The 10,943-nt window shown below is 39.8% G+C and overlaps 1 long non-coding RNA gene across 1 annotated transcript; it reads left to right on the top strand.

Moving 5' to 3' along the window:
• The first annotated feature begins 718 nt into the window (after positions 1-718).
• On the top strand, positions 719-6,368 carry LOC140202218 (uncharacterized). Its single transcript, XR_011887038.1, has 3 exons — positions 719-893; positions 5,218-5,353; positions 6,286-6,368. It is a non-coding gene; the product is annotated as an uncharacterized lncRNA (long non-coding RNA).
• The last annotated feature ends 4,575 nt before the right edge of the window (positions 6,369-10,943 follow it).

Here is a 10,943-nt window from a genome sequence, read left to right as displayed (position 1 = left end):
CCCTGTTTATGACTCTTGCAAGTTTATATATGTTTATCATGTCACCTCTCAGCCTGCTTCGCTTGCAAAAATTTACAAAACCAGAAGAAAAGCTTGCATCTTCATTTCACCATTCAAGGTGTCCCAAAATACTTTCATCAATGAAGCAACCTTAAAATTCAGTTATCAGTGTAACATAGGAATTACCCGAGCCAAATTTATACAGCAAACTCTCATAAACAGCAAAAGGATAATGAACTGAGTATATTGATTGAGAAATATATATTGCCCAAGACACCTTGGAAGATTTCTCATGTTTAAGGTACTCATTACTTTCAACATCTCTTCCACAAGATGGCGCCATTGAAGGAGCAACATTCCATCAGTCCTGCAGAGGAGTGTGCTTAGGTCTTTGAAGTTTAATTTCAAGTTACAGCATTCTGATTCAGAGGCAAGAGCTCAGTTAAAATAGTGCAGAAAAATAGGGGGTAAACCACCCAGTGCCATTTCCTAGAAAAAGTAGTTATACAGCTATTAATATCTTCAACAATTCCATCCTTTTATATTTAAGTGGGATCATTCAGATATCAAGTGGGTTAATTGAAGTTTTTTTAAAATCTAAATTTATCATAATTAGAGTGTGCCAATTACTTTGTATGAGTTCAAATGTCCCAACCATTCATTTAAGGGAGAAGTAATTTCAGTGTGAATTGACAAAAATTTCTTTCCCTTCAGACTATTGAGCTTCAGAAATGCTTTTTCTCTCTACATCAAGAGACAGTTGACCTGTTCACAGGGAACGTATTCCCTATAAGACCACAAGAAGAACTGTATAACAGTGAGCCAGAGCTATTGAAGAAAGAGCAGCTTATCCAGCACTTAAAACTGGCACAACAGGTCCTCGAAAATGATAGGTATGATCGGTATGAAATTACTGAATTTTCTATGTTACCCAGCGTGACATATCATTCTGAGACGTGTTATTTAATGATTTACTCAGGAGGGTTCATATCATTCATGTGCTATTAAGTGCTGAAAGTTGCAGATAGAAACAAGAAGCCTAGAAATGTGGAATAGCCCACACAGTTCATTTAAATAAAAGATAAACTAATGTTTTAAGGTAGCTCTCATTAGCAAATTGATCCATATAAAATATTAACTTCCTTTTCAGTTTACAAAGCACATGTAAATTTTTTAAATAATGTGTCTTTTAATGAAAATTCTGAAGTTTGATAATAGTCTTTAAAATCTCCCTCGTGTTGCAAATGTTCTTTGTAATATTTATGCAGACAGTAAATTTAGCCAGATGTGATGATTAATACAAAATACAGTTGGCATCAAGGATCTCACTCTTGTTTTATTTTAGTGCAGGTTCAACAGCAGACACTTTATTTTCATATCAGGAAATTCTAATACCTTTTGCGACATTTTTACCCCTTCCAAGATTCTACAAAATTCACCAGCCAATCGCTTATTTTCAGTTACCATACTTGAGTTTCTGAGAAGGCTAATATGCAGATTTAGTTTTTCTTTCCGCAAGGGTTTTAAGACATTTATAGCTATAAATTTAAGTGCGCCTCGAAGGATGCACCAGCTGGGAGAAGCTGCATGGTGCTGCTGAGCATCTCATTCAAAAGTTGAATATTTCAGTGGTACTGGATGCTGATGTCCTTAATGTTCTTCTGGAAAGATATTGCAATACCCTATAGTGGTACATCTGCTGCTTGTGATTTTAGGTTTGCTCTCTGGATTTGGGGAAAATATGGGCAAAAGAGCCAGCAGCCATACCCTATTTAGGGACTAGTGATTGGGTTGGCTTGAAGGTAAGCACCTAGGGTGGAAGACTTCCTGCTGGGACTTCCATGTTCACACATGCAGAAGTTAAAATCCTGAACCTGCTGCACTTACACAAAGTACTATTTCATCTTATTTCATCCTTCTAACACTTCACTGAAAAGATTGGGTCTTTTTTTACATTGAGGGATAAATTCTGTCACGGTAAATCCTCCTTATCTAACGACCATGATGTGACATCACACATGAGTATCACATGGGGGAAATCTTATCCATAAAAATATCTTAAAAAGTGCAGCATTAGCTCAGTGCAGAATTGAAATGGAGTGGAAAGTAAGATTTTTTGCACCAAAAACAGAAAAAGCTGTACATGGTCACTGAATTGAACTGTTAACTCTGTTTTTCCCTCCACAAATGCTGCCTGACCAATAGAGTACCAGCATCATTTTCTGGTTTTTCTTTCAGCATCTGCACTCATTCCTATGTAGCTACTGCCAGGAAATTTGCATTCCGTTCCATGAACTGAATTTGAAATTACACGATTAAATTAAATTCAAATTAATGGCAGGCTGGATTTAATACATGAAGCTGTCCTGTCACATCAATAGCAAATATCTACACTAAGAACTATTCTGTTAAATAATTTAGTCAAGTTAGCATTAGATTCATGATGCAGAGCCATCTGGTGTACAAGCTGTGCAGCTATTTTTATAATGTGGCATTTGGCTTGTGATATCTTATCATAAATAAAAGGTTATTGTTTAGAAAATATTGCTATTTTTCTCGGGGAATATTAAAACTAAAAGGAGGGAAGTAATAGTAAATGTAACATTATTATCAATGTTAATCAGTTAATTTGTGAATTGTATTATCATGCAGGGAGTGAAGGGATTAGTCATTAAGTATGCAGAATGATTATTGAATACATTACCCATGGACATGCTGAGAAAACACGATTTCAGGATTGAGTACGTTTAATTAATTTAATTGAAACATACAATAAATGATGTGATCCATACAAATGAGGACTCTTTGTAAATTAATGCCATAAGGCAGCTAGCTCACATTACCAGACGGAATTAAGCAAGCTTGACAAATTCATATAAATGGGGCTTACTTTTAGTGAAAAACTGGTCTCTTATTAGGCAATCTCACTGCTTAAATGAGAGAAACAAGGAATGAGCTTCAGACAGGGACTACAAGTCTGCTGTAATGCAATTTAGTCACAATTCTGTGCAGTGTAAAGGCAATCATAGCAGTCAAATCAAATGGACTCAGAAGTGAAGGCTGGAATTGCAAATTATTATTGCTGCACGGTGACAAGCATAAAGACATTTTGTTTATGCTATATCATGCCATTAGCTTCTTTCTGTCATGTCAATAATGCATTACACAGAAATAAAACCAGAAAATGCTGAGAGTATTGATCAGGCTGCATTTGTCGAGAATTGGAGTCAGTGTTTCCTAACTATGCCTATTTCTGATCAAGGATCATCAATCTGAAATATTAACTCTGTTTCTCTCCCCTAGACACTGTCCTATCTGCTGAATATCCCCTGTATTTTCTATTTTTATTTCAGATTTCCAGCATCTACAGATTATTTTGTGTCTGCACCAAAATGATGTTTTGTAGCAAATTAGTTGAGGCAACATTGACTAAGTTACTGGACCAGAAATCAAACAATCCACTTCTATTGGTTCAACGCTTACCATGGCAAACAACACTCTGATATGATTATCTTGACAGAGTCTTATCTTATGGACATGTCAGACTCCTCCATCACAATCCCCAGATATGGCCTTTCCCAGCAGCGGGACAGACCCATCAAGAGGAAGTAGTATAGTGGTAAAAAGATAAGGGCCATAATCCTGGGAGTCCTTAACATTGATTTCATGATATTACATGGAGAAAATAAACATTTTTCTTTTTGCCACATACCATCCTCCTGTAACTCATTGGTCAATGCTCTTTCATCTTAAACGGTACCTGTAAGAATCACCAAGAAGAGCTCAGGCACAGAATGTACTCATTTGGCATGAGTGGCTTGGTATAGCCACCACTGACCAAGCTGACATGAAGGACATAGTTACCTGACCAGGTCTATGGATAGGTTTAACCCTCATATTTTATGAAGTAGTGAGTGGACTAAAATGAGGGATAAACCTATTTGAATTTGTCCTCTCCAATCTACCTGTTGCAAATACAGCTGTCCATCCTGGCATTGGTGGGTATGATCACCTCACTGTCAAAGTTCCATCTTCACACTGAGGCCACCCAGCCAGTATTGATTGTGCGGTGTGGCACTACAATTCCAATAGAAGTCATAGACACAGAACAGATTTGGCAACTCAGACTTTCCATCCAGGGAATCTTGTGGACTATTGGCAGCAGCATAGTCTGTAACTTTACAGCTCTGCTTATTCCTCACTTTACTATTGCAGTGAAGTCCCAGCATTAACCTGCTGCAATGAGCAGTGCACATTGGCATGCCAGAAGGTGATATGTCAGCTTGATAAAGCTGTACCCAAGGACTATGCCTGTGCACAATATAAAATGAATGCAATAATCAAAGCTAAACAATTCTACAAACCGTGGATCAGATCAAATCTCAAAAGAATTGCCTCGTCTAATCATGAAAGATGGAGAATAAACAGTTAGTAGTTAAAGGAGACTAAGGATATCCTCAGCCTTAGCAACAATTGAACCCAGCGTGTGATTTCTCATAAAATTTGGAATTATTTTCTACAATACAGTCTTACATCATGGGACGCAGACCCCTTGACCCACCTAGTTTGCACTGATCATCAACCGTCCGTTTTATACTAATGTGAATTCCATTTAATTGTTCCCACATTTCCAGCAATTACCCACAGATTCTACCTTTCACCTACACAAAATACGAAATGGGCAATTCATAATGGCCAGTCTCCGGGATGTGAGCAGAAACTGGAGCAACTGGAGGAAGACCACCTGGTCACAGAGGGAGCATGGGTAATGGGTCTGATGGGATTACTTTAGTAGGAACTGGTATGATTTCCTAAAATTGCACAACTTCATTCTATCGCCTTTTGCTTCTCTTCTGGAAGATATAAAGAGCTTCAAGGACATTGGAACACGAAGGAGTGTTTAGACATTTTTCCTGGTAATTCTAATGGCAAAACAAACTAGTTGGGTTAAGTCATTTAGTCAATTTTATATATTTACAGCAGTTATTCAAGAATATTGGTGAAATCATTCAATCCAAATGCAAATATGCTGTAGGATTTTTCTGAATATCAGTGCACTTAGCTTTAACCCACTTATAGAGGGAGAGAGAGAGCTAACACTTCAGTTGGCAGAGAGGAATTTTAAATGAATAAATGAAGCTCTGAAAGATTCTTGTTTTAGAAATCTTTTGCTCATGGTTGGGAAAGCTAATGATGTTGCTTGTGCCTTTGCTTAAGCTTTAATGCCATAGACAAAAGCCTCCTTGAGCTCTTGAAACTGGACTACCAGATATTGAAGGAAACAATCCATATTTTTTGCCAAAAGCAGCAACAGGCACCATCAAGCAGTCTCCTGGAGTTCCAGGGTACCAAGGTAGATATGAGACTTTGACCTTTTGAATAGTAATAATCAATGAGTGTTGCACTGACTTTAGTGAATGTTGTCAAGAGTGGACAATCCTTGCAGGTTACGTGAAAAGAAGCTATCTCAGACTTTATCATGTCCTTGGTAGATCATTCGTTGAGCACTGGTTGAACTCCTGGTTAGTTAGATAAGTCAGCAATTCAGGCAGGCAGCTTCTACGCAGAGACAACCAGTGTTTAGGTTTCAGGCTGATGGCCTCCACTGTTTTCTCAGTTTCCTCTCTACAGTTGCTGTTTGACTTAATGTTTCTACCATTTAATGTTATTATTTCAGCCTTCCTGCATCCACAGTATTTAGTTTTTATATTATTGCTTGCTGAAAAGCACTAAAGCAGTCAAGCCATATGGATAGTACAGAGAATTTCATGGGTTAGATTCTTAGTTTTGAGTTTAAGAGAAAAATAAAGAAATATTAATCTTTTATCCTGAACTGGAAGCATCTGAAACCTGATCTTATGAGAAGTAAAAGATAACTAAGAGAATGGAGAAATAATCTTAAAAAACTTTGATTTAAACAGGGAAGAAAATATGACACTCATCCTAAATTTACTATTTTGAATTTATATAAGGAAATTCTGACAAAGGCAGAACAGGTGAGGCAAAGTAATTATCTACCCAAAAATACCCGCTCTGGCAATATATACTCCCTCAGTATTTCACTAAGGCAATCACCTAGAAGTTATGGGCTGGATGACATTTCACTTACGATAACTTTTTGTTTCTTGTGAATGGATGCATTTCCTCATTACCTAGGGGTTCCCAACCCAGGGACCCCTTGCTTAATGGTATTGTTCTACAGCATAGAAAAAGGATAGGAACCCCTTTTGCAACTTAGACTGATGGTACCCGGAAAACATCATTTATGTGTCCACATGTTTACAGGGAAATAGCAACCGACCATCAGTGACATTGTCACAGCTCATTGCACCCAATTCCACTGCAGTGCTGGTGACAGTGCAGGAAGCAGCAAACTCTGATGGGTATGGGTTCACAGTGAAGAGGCATGCAGATCATGGACTGCAGATCGTGACAGCAGAGAGCTCGGATCTCCAGCCAAACGACAGGTAACTATATCACTTGAAAATATATTTTAAACACTGCAGATGCTAGTGATCTGATATCAAAACAGTGCTGGAAATACTCAAAAAGACTAGTAGCATTTTTGAAGAGGGAAAGAGAGTTAATTTTTCAGATCAACGATGATTCATCGGAGCTGAAACTAGAAATTTGTAATAGTATAGTTTATCAACCTGAATCATTAACTCTGTTTCTCTCTGCATAAGGTGACAATCTTAGACACCTGGATGGACAACCTTGATCTCCCCCCAATCAGACATTCTCTTTTCACTCCCCACCATTCTCCCTTTTCTGCCAGGTAAACACAGCTGGTTTCTGATTTCTTCAATGCTGTAGAAAGATCATTGATTTGATGCATTACTTCCATTTCAGTGCTGCCTGAGTTCCCAAGTATTTGGAGCATGTTCTATTCAAATGTGTACAAATGTCATTTAAACCTAAACACAAAGTATTTACTTAGTTGTGTAACATGCGTGGTTCATGTAATTTTTAAAAATTGAAGCATGTGACCCAGTACACACTGTATATATTGCAAAAATGTTGACAATGCAACTGATACAAAAACTTCACTCTCTCACAAGGTGGAACATATGAAACTAAATCATGTGTATTGAATTGAGAAATTCATGCTTATGAAATTAGCAATATCATTTTGCTTGTCTTTATCACTGGCATTCTGAGAATAAAATCACAATATAAAAAAAGGTTAAGAGCACATACCATCAGAGTCAAAGATACCTTCTATACCAAAGCCATGAGACTTTTGAATGGACCTCTTGTACACTAAACTCTTGATTTCTCTATCTATCTCATCATGGCCCTTGCACTTTGTCTACCCGTTTTGCACTTTCTCTGTAACACTATATTCTCCCTCTTTCGTTTTATTCTGGCATCCTTCTCCTTCCTTTTCAGTCCCGAAGAAGGGTCTTGGCCTGAAGTGTCAACTGCTTATTCATTTCCATAGATGCTGCCCAACCTGCTAAGTTTCTCTAGCATTTTATGTGTGTTGCTTTTGGATTTCCAGCATCTTCAGACTTTATGTTCTATATTCTGCTTTAATTTCCTTTTGTATTACCTTAATATATTGATGTGTGGAATGAGCTGCTGGATGCTGTGCTTTCCTTTATATTTCAATAATGTGGCAATAAACCAATTACTAAACACAGGACACCATGGGGTAGCATCGTAAAGTATACCCAGCTCCTCACATCTATCTCTCTCAGCTCTTTTCAAATGCTCCATCAGGAGGTTCTCTCGATATATCTGTTTGAAATTGCTGCTATGGCTCAGCAGTAAATTAATTGTAGACAAGCTACTGGTTCTTGACTGTTTGAAGATCTTTGATGGTCGTTGTACTTAAAATGTGGAGGAATTATATTGTTGGCCTATGGCCAATCCAGCAGTTGGCTTAAAAAATGAGCTTTCGCTCCTGTTTATTCTAACTGCTACTCCCATTATGTTGAACAATGCTATTAAAGCTTAATGTCCCAAGAAATATTCTTAAGCATTAAGGAGAAACAAGAGAGACTGCAGCTGCTGGAAATCTGGAGCAACAGACTCAGCAGGCTAGGTAGCATTTATGAATGTAAATGGACAATCAATAACTTGGGTTGAAATCCTTCATGATTTGAAAGAAAGAGGGGAGATAGCTATTATATGAAGAGGGAATAGGATGAGAGGCGGGGAAGTGGGAATGATACAAGCAGCTGTAAAATGATAGGTGGAAGTGACAAAATGCTGAAGATGGAATATGATGGGAGAGATCAACATTAACTTCTGCAGCAAGTCCCGATGATGATATGCAGGACAATATATAAAATTAACCATCAAACATTGTTTCCTGTTTGTTTGCAGACTTGTGGAAGTGAATGGTGTCTGTGTACTGAATGCATCAGAAGAGGAGTTCATGTCATATCTTACCACCCCAAGTGTACAAATATTGGTACTGAGAAATTCTTCTCCCTACAACTTAACTGTGATGTAAAGGTGACATGATCAAACCAGATCAGGTTCTCCAACAATGACTACTGCTGTGCTAAATTACTGTTACAGGATCACACAGAGGCAACCAAAAAAGGGTAAAATATCTAGTTTTGTTGCATATTACGTTCATAGATTTGACAATAAAGGTTTACCCCGAACAATATAAAATAAATGGTCTCTCATTCTGAAACACCACGATTCCATTACTTGATATTGGAGTATTACAAATAACATTTTCAGCATTTTAGCACAGTCAATTCATTCATAATGTGCTGGTCTTTTGGCTTGACTTTCATGCCAATGCAACTGGTATGACTCAATCATCACTCCATTATTTGTTATCCCCATGTCTAACAGTGTTTCTAAATTGAGCTGTTAAAAAGATAGGGGTGGAAAGTTGCAAGCTGCCATGTTACTAGTACCTCATTTTTCACCCTTTGTGGAACTAACTGATTCACAAAGCATACATTGCAACAAAGAGTGCTCATAGACCTAATAATAAAACACAAAGAATGACAGCATGGTGTGTTCATAGCCACAGTGAAAAGCAAACTCTTCAGCCCAGTTCACCCATAACAATCAGGATGCCTATTCAAATAATCAAATTGTCCACTCAGATCTGATGGGTTCATTAATGTAATACAACCAAAATTGTTTAAGCCTAAGCAAAAACCCACAAAGTTATACAGAAGCACAGCACGTAAAGACTTTTGCCAATCAAATGCACACCAATGATCAATCACATTATTTTTTTTTAAAACCCTTTCCAGATGCTACACACTATGGACAATTTACAATAGCTAATTAATCTACCAAACTGCACATCTTTGGAATGTGGAAATAAACCTGAGCTCCAGGAGGAAACTCATGCAATCACAGTGAAAACATGCAAACTGCACTGCCAGGACCCAAGGTCAGGACTGAACACAGGTTTCTGATGTTGGGGCAAATGTGGCACACTAAATCCTCTATTAATATTGCTTTCCGTGGATGGGAAAGAAATGCTATTGGTTATCAAGTTTAATACGTAGAATCAGAACCATGGTAAAGAAAAGGAATCTATCTACTCCCTGCAACACACATCAAAATTGCTGGTGAACGCAGCAGGTCAGGCAGCATCTCTAGGAAGAGGTGCAGTCGACGTTTCAGGCCGAGACCCTTCGTCAGGACTAACTGAAGGAAGAGTGAGTAAGGGATTTGAAAGTTGGAGGGGGAGGGGGAGATCCAAAATGATAGGAGAAGACAGGAGGGGGAGGGATAGAGCCAAGAGCTGGACAGGTGATAGGCAAAAGGGGATACGAGAGGATCATGGGACAGGAGGACCGGGAAGAAAGACAAGGCGGGGGGGGGGGGGGAACCCAGAGAATGGGCAAGAGGTATATTCAGAGGGACAGAGGGAGAAAAAAGAGAGTGAGAGAAAGAATGTGTGCATAAAAATAAGTAACAGATGGGGTACAAGGGGGAGGTGGGGCCTTAGCGGAAGTTAGAGAAGTCGATGTTCATGCCATCAGGTTGGAGGCTACCCAGACGGAATATAAGGTGTTGTTCCTCCAACCTGAGTGTGGCTTCATCTTTACAGTATAGGAGGCCGTGGATAGACATGTCAGAATGGGAATGGGATGTGGAATTAAAATGTGTGGCCACTGGGAGATCCTGCTTTCTCTGGCGGACAGAGCGTAGATGTTCAGCAAAGCGGTCTCCCAGTCTGCGTCGAGTCTCGCCAATATATAAAAGGCCACATCGGGAGCACCAGACGCAGTATATCACCCCAGTCGACTCACAGGTGAAGTGTTGCCTCACCTGGAAGGACTGTCTGGGGCCCTGAATACTGGTAAGGGAGGAAGTGTAAGGGCATGTGTAGCACTTGTTCCGCTTACACGGATAAGTGCCAGGAGGGAGATCAGTGGGGAGGGATGGGGGCTCCTGCCACCCTACTAGGAATAGGGTTCCCCTGGTCTCACTCCATCCTCCCGCCACCCCACTAGGAATAGGGTTCCCCTGGTCTCACTCCATCCTCCCGCCACCCCACTAGGAATAGGGTTCCCCTGGTCCTCACCTACCACCCCACCAGCCTCCGGGTCCAACATATTATTCTCCGTAACTTCTGCCACCTCCAACGGGATCCCACCACTAAGCACATCTTTCCCTCCCCCCCCCCTGCATTCCGCAGGGATCGCTCCCTATGCAACTCCCTTGTCCATTCGTCCCCCCCATCCCTCCCCACTGATCTCCCTCCTGGCACTTAACCGTGTAAGCGGAACAAGTGCTACACATGCCCTTACACTTCCTCCCTTACCACCATTCAGGGCCCCAAACAGTCCTTCCAGGTGAGGCAACACTTCACCTGTGAGTCGACTGGGGTGATATACTGCGTCCGGTCCTCCCGATGTGGCCTTTTATATATTGGCGAGACCCGACGCAGACTGGGAGACCGCTTTGCTGAACATCTACGCTCTGTCCGCCAGAGAAAGCAGGATCTC

The sequence above is a fragment of the Mobula birostris genome, chromosome 8, assembly GCF_030028105.1.
Source record: "Mobula birostris isolate sMobBir1 chromosome 8, sMobBir1.hap1, whole genome shotgun sequence".
Classification (NCBI taxonomy): Eukaryota; Metazoa; Chordata; class Chondrichthyes; order Myliobatiformes; family Myliobatidae; genus Mobula; species Mobula birostris.
The sequence above is the reverse complement of the archived record's forward strand: the minus strand, read 5'-3'. Positions and strand labels throughout refer to the sequence as shown.